This window comes from Bubalus bubalis, chromosome 1 (genome assembly GCF_019923935.1).
Source record: "Bubalus bubalis isolate 160015118507 breed Murrah chromosome 1, NDDB_SH_1, whole genome shotgun sequence".
Taxonomy (NCBI): domain Eukaryota; kingdom Metazoa; phylum Chordata; class Mammalia; order Artiodactyla; family Bovidae; genus Bubalus; species Bubalus bubalis.
Window position 1 is genome coordinate 44,794,068 of NC_059157.1, and position 18,076 is coordinate 44,812,143.

General features: G+C 43.5%; 1 long non-coding RNA gene across 1 annotated transcript; it reads right to left on the bottom strand.

Annotated features, from left to right (window-relative positions):
• Positions 1-3,127: 3,127 nt before the first annotated feature.
• Positions 3,128-5,218, bottom strand: LOC102405569. The gene is made up of 3 exons (XR_006549540.1): positions 5,167-5,218; positions 4,637-4,711; positions 3,128-3,575 (listed from the first exon to the last, which is right to left on the bottom strand). It is a non-coding gene; the product is annotated as an uncharacterized LOC102405569 (long non-coding RNA).
• Between the last annotated feature and the right edge of the window lie 12,858 nt (positions 5,219-18,076).

Sequence of the window (18,076 nt, forward strand, 5' to 3'; positions counted from 1 at the left end):
ATCTTAAAGAAAGATACAAACAAGCTTTGGCATTAGTTAGCTGGCTTAACAAAGAAATATATTGGAAATCCCTTTATCCTCTGCTGCTTAATCTGAAGAATGAAGTTAGTGTTGTTGCAAGAATAAATAAAATCACATACCAGGAAAAAAAAAAGAGGATCAGAAACCAAGATGCTCTTTTATCCCCAAATCTTCACAACTCAAGTCTACAATAGTACCTTTACATATTTTGATCCATATTAGTTAATTTTTAAAAGAAATGACTAGAAAGATGATGAATGCTCCTAACTGCTTCTAGCTGAAAGGATTGCCCTGAGAAGTATCAGTCCAGGCTTCTTTTGAAAGAGACAGGGTCATGCTAATTATCCCAAGAGGTCTCAAATTCTAAGAAGGCCACAAAGTATTGTCAGGTAAGCATGTAATGAGCATTTAGCATGGCTGCCTTGGTTATAAATATATCAAACTTATGCTTCGAGTTGTATTTTATAGTGTATGCACACTTCGCTCAGCATCCATTTCCTTTGATGAGTCATTATGCTCATGCTTATAGTTATACGTCTCTATACAGTGAGTCCCCTAAATATAAACCTTCAAGTAGCAAACTTTCAGAGATCAGAATGTGTGTTCGCATGTCCAATCACTAAGTTAGTTCACATGTCTGGTGTACATTGTCCCATGTCTGCATCCTCTACAAGTGATCGTGCTGTGTGCAAGTACAGTAGTACAGCATCTTTATTTCAAGCCCAGGATGTCCAGAAGCAAGCATAAAATAGCAGAGATGTAGCTGGTACAGTGTAGTCAATTGTGTTAGTTGGGGACCTAGGGTAACTTTGTTGGATTTACAAACAAATTGGACTTACAAAACACTCTTCAGATGGAACTGGTTTGTATGTAAGGACCTTACTGTATATGGTCATCAGACAGCATTTAGAGGACCCCCCCCCAAAAAAAAACAATTCTTACAATCTATAATGGAGGTTTTCTGTTTATGGCATCTTGCCTTCTCCAATTTATTGCCAGTCAACATATTTCATGTTGAAGTTTTGCTTCAATAAAATCTCTTTTGCAGTAACCCTCTTATTATTTCCATTTTTGAAATTTTAGGGAAATCTGGAGCTGTGTGCTTGATATAATACTGAGGCCAAGCTTGCAAAAGGACTGGAAATTCAAGCTCTAATCGCCTCGAGGCAATATGCAATATGGGTATTCTGTAATTAAATTACCCAGCAAAGAAACTAACATTATGTTACTGAGTGTCCTCAGTTTTTAATGATGTAGGCTTTTGGAGGGTAGCACTTAATAGGGATCTTAAAAAGAATGATTTATTACTGCAAAGTCAGCTTAATTTCAGGACTATATCTTTGGAATAAAATTAAGAAAACACTTGTACAAATCACGAAAATAAAGCCACATCTATATTAAGATGTTAAGAAATGCTAACTAATTCATTTGTAAATGACGCCAGTTCATTCTCTTCACTGGCAGAGATAGGTAACTTTCAGAAACACTTCTGAGCCAGTTTTGAGAATGTTCAGAAGGAGAAATACTCCAAGCAAGAGATCTTATCACCTTTGGAGAAATGGGAATATTTTTGAGCTCTGTTCTTGGGACAGCACCAGTCTTGAGTATTAAAGTTATATTCAATATGTCAGAACAGGTATGTATGTAAATGAGTATTTTACCTCAAAGTATTCATCTTTACTAAACCTGTTTACTGCCTACTTATTCTGCTTTTTGAGCTTATTAAGCTCTCTTTAGAGCTGAATTTTAAAGAACTGTCTTTAGTATCATGAGAAAATCAGGCCCAGTCATTGCATATTTTTATTTTCTAAAATATCTTTTTGATATGCTGTAAAATTCACATGTCATAAAATTCACTCATTTAAAATATAGTTTTGTGGTTGCAGTATATTCACAGAATTGTGAAACCATCACCACAATCTAAGTTTAGAACATTTTTGTCACCACTCCTCCAAAGAAACCCCATATCCATTAACAGTCAGTCCTCAGACCTGCAGCCAACCCAACTCAGCCTCGCCCTATGCAAGTGCAACCAACTTTATGTTTGCTTAGATTTGCTTACACTGGACACTTTATATAAAGACAATCATATATTAATAATATGTGGCCCTTTTGTGACTGACTTCTTTCACTTAGCACAATGTTTTCAAAGATCATATCTATTGTAGCAGGCTTCTCAGGTGGCGCTAGTCGTAAAGAACCTGCCTGTCAATGCAGGAGATATAAGAGACTTGGGTTCCATTTTTAAGTAGGGAAGATCCCCTGGAGTAGGAAATGGTAGCCCACTCCAGTATTCTTGCCTGGAGAATCCCATGCACAGAGAAGCCTGGCGGGCTACAGTCCACAGGGTCAAAAAGAATCAGACATGACTGAGCACAGAGACATCTATTGTAGCACATGTCAGGGACTTCATTCTTTGTTATATTCAAATAATATTCTACATATGCCACATTTTATTTACCCATTCATCTGTTAATGGACATTTGAGCTGTTTTCACATCTTAGCTAATATGAATTATACTGCTATGATTATTCAGTACTTCATAGTTTTGAACCAAAATGTTATTTTACAACATGATCATTCACAGAATTTGGATCTAAATGATTTTCACCTGTTTTCAAACATCAAGTTGGCATTTACAAGGATGAAGATTTATTCTCATCGAGTTGTGGGCTGGGACTCCCCTGGTGGCCCAGAGGCTAAGACTCTGTGCTCCCAATGCAGGGGCCCAGGTTCCATCCCTGGTCAGGGAACTAGATCCCGCAGGCCAAAACTAAAGATCCTACATGCCACAACTAAGACCTGGCACAGCCAAATAAATAAATTTTAAAAAAGAAATAGCTCTTGTGGGCTTTAAGCCATTTTAAGAAGAAGCCTTAAAAGTGTTTTGATGCATCATTCTAGAGAAAGCCCTGAGTGAACTGACCACTATATGGTTGTAAACATTTTAATATTTTAAATAGATCTGTCACACTCTTTTAGTCATAATTCATACAATAAAGTAGTGTTAAAAAAAAAAAGACTTTCCAATAATGGCTTACTCTCACCATCCTAAATATATTCTCTTCCTTCCCTAATTTAGGCCATAATGTACTATGGAATTTCTTTTTTTTTTTTTTTTTTAAGATTTTTAATCTATATCCTTGGTGACAAACACATTTTGATATAAACATTCCTCAAAGGACATTGCTGGTTAGAATATCAGTACTGAATCTAAAGTATACAAACACATACACACACATGCACATACACACTTGAAAGCTGCAGAAAATGTACGACACTTGTGGCCCTGAGAAATTCTTACAACTTGAAAATCTAAGATTGTGGCTCAGGAGAAACAAAAAGGCAAAATATGCACATTTTTAATCCAGTGGACCTTGATTTGTGTGGCTTTAAGATAGTTATATTTATAACTCCTTAGTGTTTTATACTTTTTACAGAAAGATAGAGTTGAACACAGTGAGCTTCTTCAAGGCCAGGGACCCAGTCTTGGCAGAGACTCAACTTCCCCAGAAAAAGACTAAGAAAGTCCATTGCATGGCCACAGGAAACCCTGGGAGAGAAATATACAAACTTCTTTATTCTCAGTTTCTTTGGGTTCTAAGAGACCAGAAAGGGCTTCCCTCATAGCTCAGTTGGTAAATCTTCTGCCTGCAATGCAACAGACCCAGGTTTGATTCCTGGGTGGGGAAGATCCCCTGGAGAAAGAAATGGCAACCCACTCCAGTATTCCTGCCTGGAGAATCCCATGGACAGAGGAGCCTGGCAGGCTACAGTCCATGGGGTCACAAGAGTCAGACACAGCTTAGCAACTAAACGACCACTGAGAGACCAGAAAAGCTAAGACAGAGGAGATGCCATGTAACTTTGACTAAAGAAACATACAATCCCAACCCTTTGTTGTTTCAAACTCTTAGGATTCTGGGAAACCAGTATTTACTTTCAGTGCCCTCTAGATCTAGGCTGTGATGTGCTATCAACAGAGCTTGTACTTGTCAGTTGTATTCACTGATGCAGCTTTGTTGTTTAAATTTTGTTTTGCTATTTTTTATCCCAAACTGTTGAGATCTCCAGAAGACTCTTGAATCTAAGTTTACTCTCCACATAAAAAAATAGTTCGTTTCACATATAACTTGATTTTCTCTCCTGTGAGGGGATTAATCCCAAACTGGTATACTTCCCACTAGGACATGAGAACTAAAAAAATCAGGATCATATATCATTCCCTAGAGATATAGACTATTTCAGTGGGTATGCTCAGTTGTGTCTGACTCTTTTGCAACCCCATGGACTGTAGCCCACCAGGCTCCTCTGTCCATGGGATTTCTCTGGCAAAAATACTGGAGTGGATTGCCATTCCCTTCTCCAGGGGATATTCCTGACCCAGGGATCAAACCCAAGTCTCCTGAGGCTCCTGCATTGGCAGGCGGATTCTTTACCACTGATCCACCTGGGAAGACCTAGACTATTTCAAAGTGATAAGCAAAACCATTAAGATGTTGACCTACTCATTAATACAAAGAAGTATGTATATATATACACTCACACATACATTTTCTTTACTAAATAAGCTTTCAGAAAAGAAGAAAAATGTTAAGATTAAATCTTGCTTACAGAGATGTGCAGGTGCTTTCACTGTAATTCTCACACTTTGACTTCCCAAAGGAACAGCAATTATATTTTCTTCCCCTATGAAAGAACACAAGACAAATGTAATAAAACTTCTGCACTAAAGCCCCATTGAAATAAGCCACTCAATCAAAACTAAGGGCATGTATAAAGTGTTCTTAATTGTATTTCATTTCCATCTTCAGTCAGGAAGCCTTCAAAAACTGGTCATTGTGTCTAAGGCATATTAATATACTCACATAATTTCATTTAAATACTGGGTTGGCCAAAACATTCGTTTTTCTCTGTAAGATGGCTCTAATAGTCCTTTGCCGGGGTCCAGCCCCGGCTGATCCAGGGTATTCAAAGGAGAGACAGCATAGGCGACCTATTTATTTAAATATTTTATCAAAGATATAAAGAGTAATAGGATGAGGGTAGCTCAGTAGGAAAATTCAGTGGAGAAAAGAGGCTGAGTAGCTTGGTTTACGTGGGAGACCAATAAAACTTCACGACAAGAAGTTTGCACCACTTACATAGGCCGCAGGCATCCTTCCATTCTCCCGAAGGAGAGGAGACACTGAGGCCTCCCCGATTGGATCTTAGAAGCCCAGGCATAATTAGCAAGCATGGCGGTTCCGTGCTCCAGATGGAGACTCAGCCAGAATTTGAGAGAGAGAGAGCGACATGGGGAGGCCAAGTTTCGGTGAACAAGGCCTGCACTTTATTTTCCAAAGTAGTTTTTATACCTTAAGTTATGTATAGAGGATAATGGGGGAAGGGGTGGAGTCATGCAAGGACAGTAGTTCCTGGTTCTAATCGAAGCCAGGCTTTCAAACTTATCATATGCAAAAGTTCAGGTGATTTACATCATCTTCTGGCCAGGAGGCCTGTTAACATTTTAAGAAACTTATTTTTCTCTAAAGGTGATTATTCCAAAGTCAGGCACCAGCCTCCAAAAAAGCATTGGACAAAGCTGCATTCCTATAGGGCAAAGGTGAAGGGGCTCAAGCAAGAAAAGAATTAACTCAAGGGTCCAACGTTACAAACATTGAGGCTACTACTTACATTTCTATACACCCATTATATCAATCAATACACTGCCAAGGACACAGTAGGTAAGGAGAATGGAGACTTAGCAGCAAACATTGGCCCAATAAGTGAAAAACCCTTCACCAGTACAATTTCTAATCAATCTTTTAACTACTCAAAGGAATCTGTGTTTAGACAGTTTAGAACATCTCCTGCCTCTCACAGTTGGGAGGCTCTGAACAATCACATGCAGCCGGAAAAACCTATTCAGGCAGGCTAGAGGATATCCAAAGGAGTTTGTAGGTTGAAACACTGTCACACCCAGGAATTATTAACTGGAGCTGTAAGCTAACTCTTTTTTCAGAGAGAGGTAATGGGGGACAGCCCCCCTGTGAAGTCAGAGGTGTTGGTGAGAGCACAAAGCAGAAAGTAGGCAGACTCTGGTTTGGGGGTAGATGCTCGAGAATTTTCAGGGGGACTCCTGAGGCTCGATCCCACCTTTGTGTATGCCGAGCCTCCTTCCTCATGACCTTTGCCATGGGCGGAGCTCCTGCTCCCGGCAGTGATAGAATTCTAGTTGAGCTATTCCAGATCCTGAAAGATGATGCTGTGGAAAGTGCTGCACTCAATATGCAATACGCAATATGCCGGCTCCCAGCAGTCCTTAGTTGTCTTTAATTTCATTAGAAACAATTTTGTTAGACTGTATTAAGACAGCTGTCATATCAGTGTGCATTAAAAAAAAATAACCAAAACTGGTGAATTTTTGTGTAGCCATGTTAATAATAAAGATGGAAGAAAAAAAGCAACATTTTCAGCATATCATGCTTTATATATTTTATTATTTCAAGAAAGGTAAAAATGCAACTGAGAAGCAAAAAAAGATTTGTGCAGTGTATGGAGAAGGTGCTGTGATTAATTGAATGTGTCAAAAGTGGTTTGTGAAGTTTTGTGCTCAAATTTCTAGCTGGACAATGTTCTGTGATCCAGTAGATCAGTTAGTTGATAGCAATCAAATCGAGATATTGAGAACAATCTACGTTATACCATACAGAGATAACCAACATACTCCAATATCCAAACCAGCTTAGTTATGTTAATCGTTTTGATTTTTGGGTTCCACATAAGTTAAGCAAAAAGAATCTTCTTGTCTCTGCATGTGATTCTCTTCTTAAATGTAACAAAAATCCCATTTTAAAAAACAAATTGTGACAGGCGATAAAAAGGGGATTCTGTACAATAATGTGGAACAGAAGAGATCATGGGGCAAGGGAAAAGAACCCATCAACAACACCAAAGGCCAGTCTTCATCCAAAGAAGGCGATATTGGGTGATATGGTGGAATGGGAAGGGAGTCCTCTATAATAAGCTTCTTTCAGAAAACCAAATGATTAATTCCAACAAGGCTCCCAATTAGACCAACTGAAGACAACACTCGATGAAAAGTGTCCTGAATTAGTCAACAGAAAACACACAATCTTCCATCAGGATAATGCAAGATTGCATGTTTGATGACTAAGGCAAAAACTGTTACATCTTGGCTGGGAAGTTCTGATTCATCTGCCATATTCACCAGACACTGCTGTTTTAGATGTCCCTTCAATTTGGTCTTTACAATGTTTGCTTCAGGGAAAATTTTTCAATTCCTTGGAAGACTGTAAAAAGCACCTAGAACAGTTCTCTTCTCAAAAAGATTAAAAGTTTTGAGAATATGGGATTATGAAGTTGCCTGGAAAATGGAAGAAGGTAATGGAACAAAATGGTGAATACATTATTGAATAAACTTCCTGGTGAAAATGAGAAATGTGTCTTTTACTTTAAAAATACTGAAGGAATTCTTTGGCCAAACTATTTTTTTAATATTAAAGAAAATTTTAAATAAATGCACTGATCAACTTGAGTGAGTCTACAAACGAGGGCCCTAAGGTCATACTCATTCATTTGAGGCTGCTTGTGCCCTCAAAGGCAGAGGTGAGTAACCATAACAAAGACAATATGGCTCACAAGACTAATATATTTACTACATGGTTCTCCACCAAAAATTTTTGACAATACCTGGCCAATATAATTATTTAATGGAAATCCTGACCCCTGTAGATTTCTTTTTCATGCTGTTACACATTCTGAAATAAATTTTCATGACCACATAATAATCCAGGGGTATATGAAATTCTATCCCCCTGTCTATTTGATCAAGTCTATGACTAAATGATATTAGTACATCATCAACAATATGAATTACTTCAAGCAGATGTTGTGTTTTGTTTGTTTAACTTACAGAGAAGAATTTTTGATAGCCTCTGGGTGAAGTTGTTGAATCAAAGGATGTCACTATGTTTATTGATTTGTTTATAAGTTTTATTAAATAAAAATATGTATTTGCTATTAAAATTCAAAAAGCATTCCATAAAAAATAAAGCTATTTCCAATCCAACTGCCCAGAGATCATCACTTCTAGCACTGTGATAAATATCCTTTCCTGATTTTATATTTGTTTGTTTTTGAAACACATACATGTAAAAAAAAATGAACACTATTTAAATGTTCGCTATTTTGGGGGGAGTTAGATAAACAGTGATACATCCAGGCTAAGGATCTTTCCAATCCAGGGATTCAGCCTGTGTCTCTTGCATCTCCTGCACTGACAGGTGAGTTTTTAACACTAGCATCACCTAGGAAGCCCTGAAGGAATACTCTACAACTGATAATAATAACAATAGGAGGCCACATTACTTGACGGGGAAAGACTACTAACATATATACTGATTGATAAAAAAAGAAAGTTAATATATGTTTTCACCTAGTGTTAGATAAGTACAATCCTTTGTTTTCCTGGTAGCTGGATCACTTGTGAATGTGTCCTCAAGCAGCATATTGCTTACTTTTGCTTGTTTGGGACCTTGGTTAAAACAGAAAGAGACTACTGAGAGGGTAACAGGCAGGAAGGCCAGGGGTCTCCAAACGGAGGAAATGGCCTGCAAGCGTCAGACATTTTTCTATCTCTTAAGCGGCAGGAGGAAACAAACTAGCGATATTTCTTTTCTTCTGTATACCAATTTAAAAGGAGGTTTCTCTTAAAATACTGTGTTGCCATAATGATACCTGTTTTACCTGAAGTTACTCTCAAACCTAGAGATAATCAATGCATTTTTCTTATGGAAATGTTGTCTTAAGCTATGTTAATGTGCTATGCATTTACCCCAAACTCTGTCTTCAAGCCAGTTCTGCTTCATGGCTCAGAATCTACTTGACAAACCAGTATGTTATACTCAGATATTGTTCCCCTAATCTATATAAACGAAACTATTTGTATGGTAATCTGTCCTTCTACAAAATTCAAGTTAATCATTTTATGGCCCAGGATGAACCATTTGTGCCAAGATTATCCCAAAATGCATCTTATGGGTGAGGGGCCTGGTGCCATTCTGAGTTTTAAGACATTCCTTTCTTTCATTAACAGACTGCTAGTGACTATATAACATCCAACTGAAGACTAGCAGGAGGGTACTCTTTCTGCCCTCTTCTGATGCCTATGTATGCCTATTATACTTTAATAAAACTTTATTACACAAAAGCTCTGAGTGATCAAGCCTCGTCTCTGGCCCGGGATTGAATTCTTCTCCTCTGGGGGCCAAGAATCCCAGCATCTTTTCGTTCAACAACAACCTTTCTCTACATACGTATGTGTATATTCTTATGTGACTTGCTTTTCTTTGAACAATGCTGTTTATTTGAAATAAAGTCATGTTGAGGAGCCAAATTGTCCTTCATTCATTTTCACAACTGTACACAACATAATAGTTAAATTAAACATCTTTGAATCTCCTTTTCCAGGAAAAGAAAAAAGAAAATTAAAAAATAATTATATAGCCAAATATTTCTTGAATATGATGTCAAAACCATAGGTAACAAATGAAAAACACAAACTGGACTCCATCAAAATTAAACTTTTCCAAGTCAAAGAGTACTATCAACAGAGTGAAAAGCCAAGGCATGCAGTGGGAGAAAATATCTGTAAATCACATATTAAATAAGGGGTTAATATTCAGAACAGATACAGAGTTTCTACAACCCAACAACAATGACAAAAAAAATCACCCCAATTCAAAAAGTGGGCCAAGGACTTGAATAGACATTTTTTCCAAAGAGGATATACAAATGTCAATAAGCACAAAGAAACAGGCTTAACATCACTAATCATTAGGGAAATGCAAATCAAACCCACAAGGAGATATCACTTCACACTCATTAGGATGGCCATGATTAAAAACAAACAAACAAACAAACAAAATAACAAGTGTTGGTCAGGATGTGAAGATATTAGAACCCTTGGGAACAGCTGATGGAAATATAAAATAATTTTTTCAATCACTATGGAAAATAGTTACTCAAAACATTAAATATAGAGTTACAACATGATTCAACAATTCAATTTCTGGGTATACCCCAAAGAACTGAAATCAGGGACTCACAAAGATATTTGCACATGCATATTCACAGCAGCATTATTTCAGCCAAAGATGAAATCAACCTAAGTGTCCATTCACTGATGAGTGGGAAGCTATCACGTGGTAAATATATACAATGGGATATTTTTCAGCCTTAAAAAGTAAGGAGATTCTAGGACCTCTCTGCTGGTCCACTGGTTAAAAATCTGCCTTACAATGCAGGGGACACAGATTCAGTCCCTGGTGGGGGAACTAAGATCCCACATGCCTCAAGTCAACTTAGTCAGCACACTACAACTACTGAGTCCATGTGCTCTAGGGCTGGTGTGCCACCACAAGAGAAACCCACATACCACATACTACAGCTAGAGAAAGCCCGCATGCTGCAACAAAGTTCTGGGGTGGTCAAAATGAAAAAAAAAATTTTTTTTTAATTTTTTTAAAGTAAGACAATTCTGACACATGCTATGACACACAGATGAACCACAAAGATACTATGCTAACTGAAATACGCCCGTCACAAAAGGATAAAAAGCTCCCACACACAAGTGTGCACATGCACACTCCCTAGTGCATCATTCGGGTCCACATCAGGGTTACCCTCGGCTCCCCCTCCCCACCCCGCCCCACCCGGGACCAACAGCCAGCCTCGACACCTGCACTTTGTTCCCACCCTCGGCCCGCTGCCTGCGCCTCAGCAGCAGAGGGGCCCTGTCCCTGCAGATGCTGAAGTGATGGAGCCTCTTGTCTCTGGAGCCAAGGGCATGAACACACCGTTGGTCATCCTTTGGGGACACCTATGCTTCCGCCTTCTGGCCTTTCCATTGTATCCATCCGTTTCTCTTAACAGAATGTCCGTGTGATGACACGGGCTCCCATTACCAGCTCTGATCTGTTCTCATTGAGAGTACAGCTTACCCTCAGCACTCTTTATTGGCCCTGGGAAATTTTGCTTCAGTACTTTATTGAAGGAAAGCAATAAATAATCCTGTGATAAAAATAGTTCAGAAGTAGACTGTACATACTTTGTCACATATTCAGGAAGTTCACAAAAGATTAATAGGAAAATAGAATGGTAACAATGAATTGTACAAGTAAATTAAAGGCGGAACCCACATGTAAAGAGACATGCTGTCTCTGTCTACCGAGATACCAGCTGCATAATAAATATCACACCATGACCTGAACGCATCTCTTGCTGGCTTTTTTAATGTGCCGCTGAAAAAGTAAAAGTTGCATTTGCTACTTATACAATCCAGAATGGCTATGTCATCACAATCTAAAAATGTACGCCTAGGTCCATTCTTTAAACATGTTTACAAACAGATGTAAAAAGATGATTTACATAAAAATAAGGCCTTTGTCAGAGCTGCACTATACTGTCTGGGAAGTGGCTCGTTCACTGTCCAGCTCCATGGCTCCACAGTGGGTGCAGGGCATTGTGATTGGTCCCCGAAGAGTCTCACCAGAGAGGAGGGATCCAGGTCCACAGAGACTAGGTTATGGGAGAGATTTTCATAGTCGTCTTCTAGTCATCCTTTCAGCCCAAATTTCATTAGAAGCTCACATTTAACACTCAGTACTTTTAAATCACCTCACGCTGCAGACAAAAAGCATTTCTTGCTAGAAAAAGTACAGTTTAGGCCAGTCAAAATCCAACAACAATTGGTTGAAATTAAGTTTGCTTATTTCAGAGTGATTGTTGGAGAGCTTGGTTACATTCTGGAAGGATAATGCACACCGTGTCATGATGATTTTACAATTGCAGGAAAACCCCTTCTCTCATGGTTTAACATTTAAAAATTAAACAATAATTACAATAAATGCATCATTTACAAAAGCCTATATTTGTTCATAGGATTTATACAGACAAGCACTACAGTACATTCATTTGAAAGACTAAAATCAGGTATCAGAACATGAATTGATCTGAAAGGATATTTATAGCCTGAATATACAAGAAAAAGTAAGTAATAATATAAATGAAGTCATAAGTTTACATAAATATAAGAAACATTAAATTCTAAAATATTTTCTCTATGGTATTCATGAATTTTTCACTAATTAAAAACTAAAAATCTTCGGGTCCATGTAACAAGTATTAACAGAGTAAAGATCGCATCGAGTTCAAAATGTAGTGTTTGTCCTATACTGGACACTGTATAATTATCTGGAGAATTAGTGTGGGTAAACTGGAAACAAACACACAGACGAGTTAGTCCTGGGATGGCAGCTGGTGCCTGAGCCCCTGCCCCCTCCAGACACCCCCCACCCCATTCTGGGCTTCAGCTGCTTTGAGAATTCAGAGAAACATGGAGGACCAAGCAGATCAAGGAGAGAACTCTGTGGCTGACTTTATTCTCACATATAGCTAAAAGCTGCTGGTAAAAAAACCTCAAAAGACCAATCCAGCTTTCTAGCTGAGACGTGGACAGGACAGAACAGACAGCATCCTGCCCTCAGAGTGGCTCGAGCAGGGCTGGGCCCCCGGGCCGGACCCACCAGAGGACCACCCAGAGCAGCACCTGCAAGAGAGGGTGGCCCCTCAGTGGCAGCCGAGTCCCAGATGCCGGTGCACCTCCGTGTGAAATGCTGGCCTCCACACAGAGAGGCCCAGGGCAGGGCAGCCTCGTGAACCCTGATGCTCTGGGCCCTGTTCCCTCCCGAGAACGTGCACGCAGGGCATGGCCGGCAGCACTGCCGCTGTGGGAGGGACACCCATGCGTGTGGACGCGAGGGAGCCTCGGCAGTGCTCTGAGACCACTCCAGGGGCAGCGGGGCCCCAGGGTCACGTTCTTTGCTGCTGGGGCTCTCCCGGGCCGACCTCTGGAGACCTGCTGACCCTCCACTCCCGGGAAGTGGGCTCCATGCCCCTGTGAGACCAGGCCGGCCTGTACTCAGCCCAAAGCTCAGCAGGAGCAAGTCCTGACTGTAGCAGAATCCAGCCTCTGCGTTCCCGCCATGCTGCCTGGTCCCACAAGTGCGGGAAGAAGCGTGCAAACAGAGTGTGGTTAGTCGTGCAACATCACATGGGGCACGAGGACACACACTCACACCCGCAGCAGCACCCACTCGTACTGAGGGTCTGGGGAAACTTCTAGAGGGTGAATGAGCCGGAGAGAGCGAGCCTGGGGGCTGCCACGTGGGGGTCCCTGCCACCCAGGGGGGAGGGCGGTAACACTAGAGCAGCAAGGGCACATTCGATGACAGAAACGCCGGCAAGAGGACAGGTACTCCCGGTGAGCACCTGCCAGTCTCTCCTTAGACCTATGGATTCACAGAGCACCACATTCACAGATTGGACAGAGTATTGTTACTCAATTTTACGCTTACCTCATTCCCTCAGCTGTCAGCTTTACGGGAAGAGCTATCAGATGACAAGACCACCATCAAATATGAAACCTCGAGATCTGGTGCGCTGGGTGGTATGGCGGTAGACGGAGGCGGCTGCCGCCGGGTGCCCTAAAAGCCCTGCGCTGCACCTCCCTTTCGCTCTGACATGTCTGACATGCCAGTCGGGCCAGCAGGCCGCACCTCACCACGGGGGCGCATGCTGTACTTGAGCCACATGACCCCTCGGCCTGCCGAAGCTGCCAAGCCCCTGAACACCACCAACCCGCGGCCAGCAACCGCTTGGTCGGGCCCGGGGGCCAGAGGGCTTCTGGGACCCCCAGTGGCTGGCCGGGCATGCATGTGTGCGGGCCCTGGGCAGTGGGGTGAGGAGCGCGGAGGTCTCGGCGCCCTCCCACCCTGGGTCTCTCCAGGCCCGGCCCCGCTCGGCGGGCCTCCCCCCATCCCATTCGCTGCTCAGGGCCAACGTGGCCCGGGAGGTGTCTGGCTTCGGGGCCCGCGGGCCTCAGAGCCTCCTGCGGGCCTAGGTGCAGCCCAGCCGGGGCCCTGAGCGCCCATCCTGCCTGGCCCGTGCCCGGTGCCCAACCCACCGGGAGCGACCGGCGCGGTTGACTGGAGAGCCTCAGCCCTGCCCCTTCTCCCTACCAAGGCCCCCTTGCCCCTACACCGCCCACCAAGCACACGACCTTCCTGAGAGAGCAGACGAACCACAGGCAGGCACACAGACAGACACACACACTCGCACGCACCCACGCCATGGGAGACAGCTGGCCTGCGCGAGCTCCTCAGCCAGAGCCATAGCACCTGTGAGAGGCCAGGGCCAGAGGAACGAACGGATGGGCGGCTGGCTGTCGGGAGAGACAGAGGCAGAAAGAGATGAAGGTTCTGAGACACACTCGAAGACGGTGAGAGGGAGATACAGACAGACAGACAGAGACACGTGCACACAATCGCACACACACACACACACACACACAGGGAGGCAGAGACAGAGAGAGGGAGACAGAGCGAGTGACAGAGAGACGGCAAACGGGAGACAGACAGGGGAGAGAGGATGGCATCTGACCCAAGATAGACACACTGGCACAGACTGTGAACCACCTCAGAGGGAGGCCGCACGGAAGAAGCAGCTCCCCCAAGGGAGGGGGCGTCAGCCTTGGGTGGACCCCGGCTGGATGGCTAGACGCGGTGCCCTGGGGCTGGCGGTCACCGTGGGGACCCCAAGACTTCCTCGCAGCCGAGGTCTCAAAGGTCCCCTTCGGCTTGGCTACCTAAGGTGGGAACCAGCCCCCGCCCCTAGGCCAGAGGGTGAGAGTGTGTGTGTGTGTGTGTGTGAGTGTGTCAGTGGGCGAGGGTGGGGTCGGGTCGACTTGGGGCCGGGTGGATACCCAGAGTGGAGGGGGGAGGGTGTGGAGGCCATGGGTTGGGAAGCTTGCATGGTCCTCTTGCTGTCTCTCTCTCCCTCTTTCTCCATCTCCCTTACCTGTGGTTTCCAGCTCTTGACCTGGAGGGTCAAGAGGGGCGGTGCATGTTGTGTGTGTGTGTGTGTGTGTGTGTGTGTGTACCTCCAAACCCAAAGCAACTTTCTATGGAGACGTAGTGAAGGGTAAATGCACTCTTACTCATCTGATATATCCTAAAACACTGGACATGTCTGGACTCAGACATTAAGGGCAGCCTTCCTGCCAACTCTGGCAGTCACTGATGGTGCTACAACTGTAATCCTCTAAAGGACCAAAAGTCCCGTACAAGTCCAGACGTCTGCTCTGTACAGTCTCTTCCTATAGTACAGGAACGTATAGAACAGAATGACACATTCTTTTTTAATTGTACAGAGGAATCAGCTGCTATCTGCTGCCTAGTCAACATGGTCAACATGAGGGAGTCAAGCAAGAGTTCCAAATCCCTTGTTGTGGTCCTTGGAAAGACTTCTGTTCTGAGTTGCTCAGTTGTGCCCAACTTTGATGCGACCCATGGCCTGCGGCCAGTCAGGCACCTCTGTCCGTGGCTTTTCCCAGGCAAGAATACTGGTGTGGGTCACCATTTCCTTCTCCAGGGGATCTTTCCGACCCAGGGATCAAACCCGAGTCTCCTGCAGGCAGATTCCTTCCCATCTGAGCCACAATACTGCTAATTCCCTAGTCAAAATACAAAGAAAAGAGCAAGTGTTCTACTGAGTGCAAAGATGATTTAAGAAATGGAAGGTTTCCTTTGTTGGTATATTTGAATCTTTATTTAGTTTTATTTTTACTATTAAGGCTACTTGAACAAGGCAATGGAGAAAACCCAGAATTGAAAAGCAATCGATTTTAAAGAAACATGTGGCAGGTGAAACATTCTTTGTTTTTTAGAATTGGTTAAATACAAAAACTTTATTCAACCAATATGACTATTGTGAACTTTATTTCAAATCTCCATTATGAATCACTGAGGCATCCATCAGGGAAGAAAGGAGTAGAGGTGGAGAAAAAAAGAGCAACCTTTCCCTTGGCCCCATCTCAACCAGCTGCTTAGTTCCTTCATCTCATGGACTACGATGTGGGATTATCTTGTTTGTCTGATTTTTGTTTGGGGACCGTTTCTAGTCAGGAGGCTATAAACAGTGGTGGGGAAGTCCTTCTTTCCATTCCACATCAGACCCAGTGGACAGTCCAGGACCTGCCCCCTGCATTGAGTCTGTAGCAACAGAATCACCAGTGATGCTGCTGAAAAATGCATATTCCTGGCATCCACTCCATTCGCTACTGACTGTTTGAGGTGGTGGTCTGGAACCTATAGCTGGAAACTTTCTTGGTGATTCCAAATCACACAAAAGTCTGAGGACTATGGAAGATCTTCACATTTCTGGAAGAGCCACACACCTACAGAGGGAACCACAAGCGTTGCCTGAAATGGTAAAGGTATAAGTATTGGTCTCCACCTTTGATATGTAAGTAAAATGATCTTTCTTTGAAATGAAATGGATGATACTAAAAGTTCACATTGTTTTAGAGCATTTTAAAAACCCTAAATGATAGAAATTGGATGTATGAGTTCCTTGAAAGTAAGAACCTATGTTTATTGATATGTCTTCATGCCTTAGGTTGTGCCTTGAATATAGTGTGCACATCACCAGAAAAAAGAAAAGAATTGAAATGACAAAGATACAAAGAGATCAAAAGTGCTGAACCAAGGGAAAAGTTGAGGCTTAAAAGAACTTTTCTGTCTTTCACACACTGAATAAATATTGAGCACCTACTATGAGCTCATAGGCATGTAATAAGTTTCTGGAAATAGAATGCTGAGAGAAGAAAACACACAGTTCCTGCTTTCACTGAGACTAATCTAATGATAAATAAGAGGCAGATACTTTGAGAAATTATATAGGGGACTCTTCCCTCACCAAAACCTGGGTGTCAGAGAAGGCTTTTCAGAGTCATAATTGAGTTGAGATCCATAGGTTGAACCAACATAAACTAGGGTAAGATGCAGGAAGAATTTCAGGCAGGTAAAATAATATCTTGGAAGGCTATGTGACAAGGGAGACATAGTACATTCAAGAAATGAAAAATGCCCTATGGGATGTAACCAAAAGAGTGAAAAGGGCATTCCAGTGAAAAGAAATCAGAGAAGAAAGTGCGGACCAAGCAATGAAGGGATTTGGTCAGATATTAAGTATGATGGGAAAATACAAGAGCAGTTTTAGCAGGGAGGTGATAGAATTGGATCTGAATTTTTAAAAGGTCATCTTGCTCTACATCACTAATGATTGGAGAAACTCAACTCCAAACGCCAAGGAGGGACCACTTCGCCCGAGTCCGATTGGGCCTCATTGCAATGTCTGTCCATAGCAGATGCTGGAGAAGCTGTGGAGCAAAGGGAACTCTCCTCCACGCTGAGTAGGAATGGGAGTTGGTACAGCCGGGATGGAAAAGAGTATGGAGGTTCGCGAAGGAACTAAAAGTAGAAGTAGCCTATGGTTCAGCAGTCCCACTCCCAGGCATAGATCCACCCCCAGTACAAGCCAACAAGCTAGATGCCCCGTTTGGGCACATCGATCTGTGCGCGCGCTCGCATGCGCATGCGCGATCGCCTGCGAGGCTGGGGGTGGGGCGGGGGCTGGGGCTCTGGCTGGAGTCGGTGCAAGCCCCGGGATTGCCTGAGGCAAGCCAAAGGAGCCCCAGAGGGAGACGGGACGGCCGGTCGTCTGGTTTCCTGAAAGCCGAATGCGAAGGCGGAGGGGCTCGCGGGCCGCGGGGAGGCAACCCAGGTCTGCAGCGGGAGTCGGGGCCCCGGCCACCCACTCACTCCCCCCGCCCCGGGAGGGGCTGGGGCTGCGGGGGCCCAAGAGTCGGGTCGCCGCTGCCTTCAAGGGCGCCTGCGGCTCTGAGTGCGGTGGGGTGAGAGCGGTTAGGGGCTGGTGGGGCTTGCGGCGCCAGTAACGCCGCGGAGGGCTGGGGGTGGGGGGGGGTGGGGGTAGGGGGGGTGGGGGTGCCGGGGGCTCAAGGAGAGGGGAGGCAAAAAGCCTACAGCACCCGGTATTCCCAGGCGGCGAGGCCGGGCCTCCCCGCATCCGGTTCTCTGCTCAGGGCCACGCGGCCCTCGAGGTGTCTGGCTTCGGGGCCCGCCGCGGCGC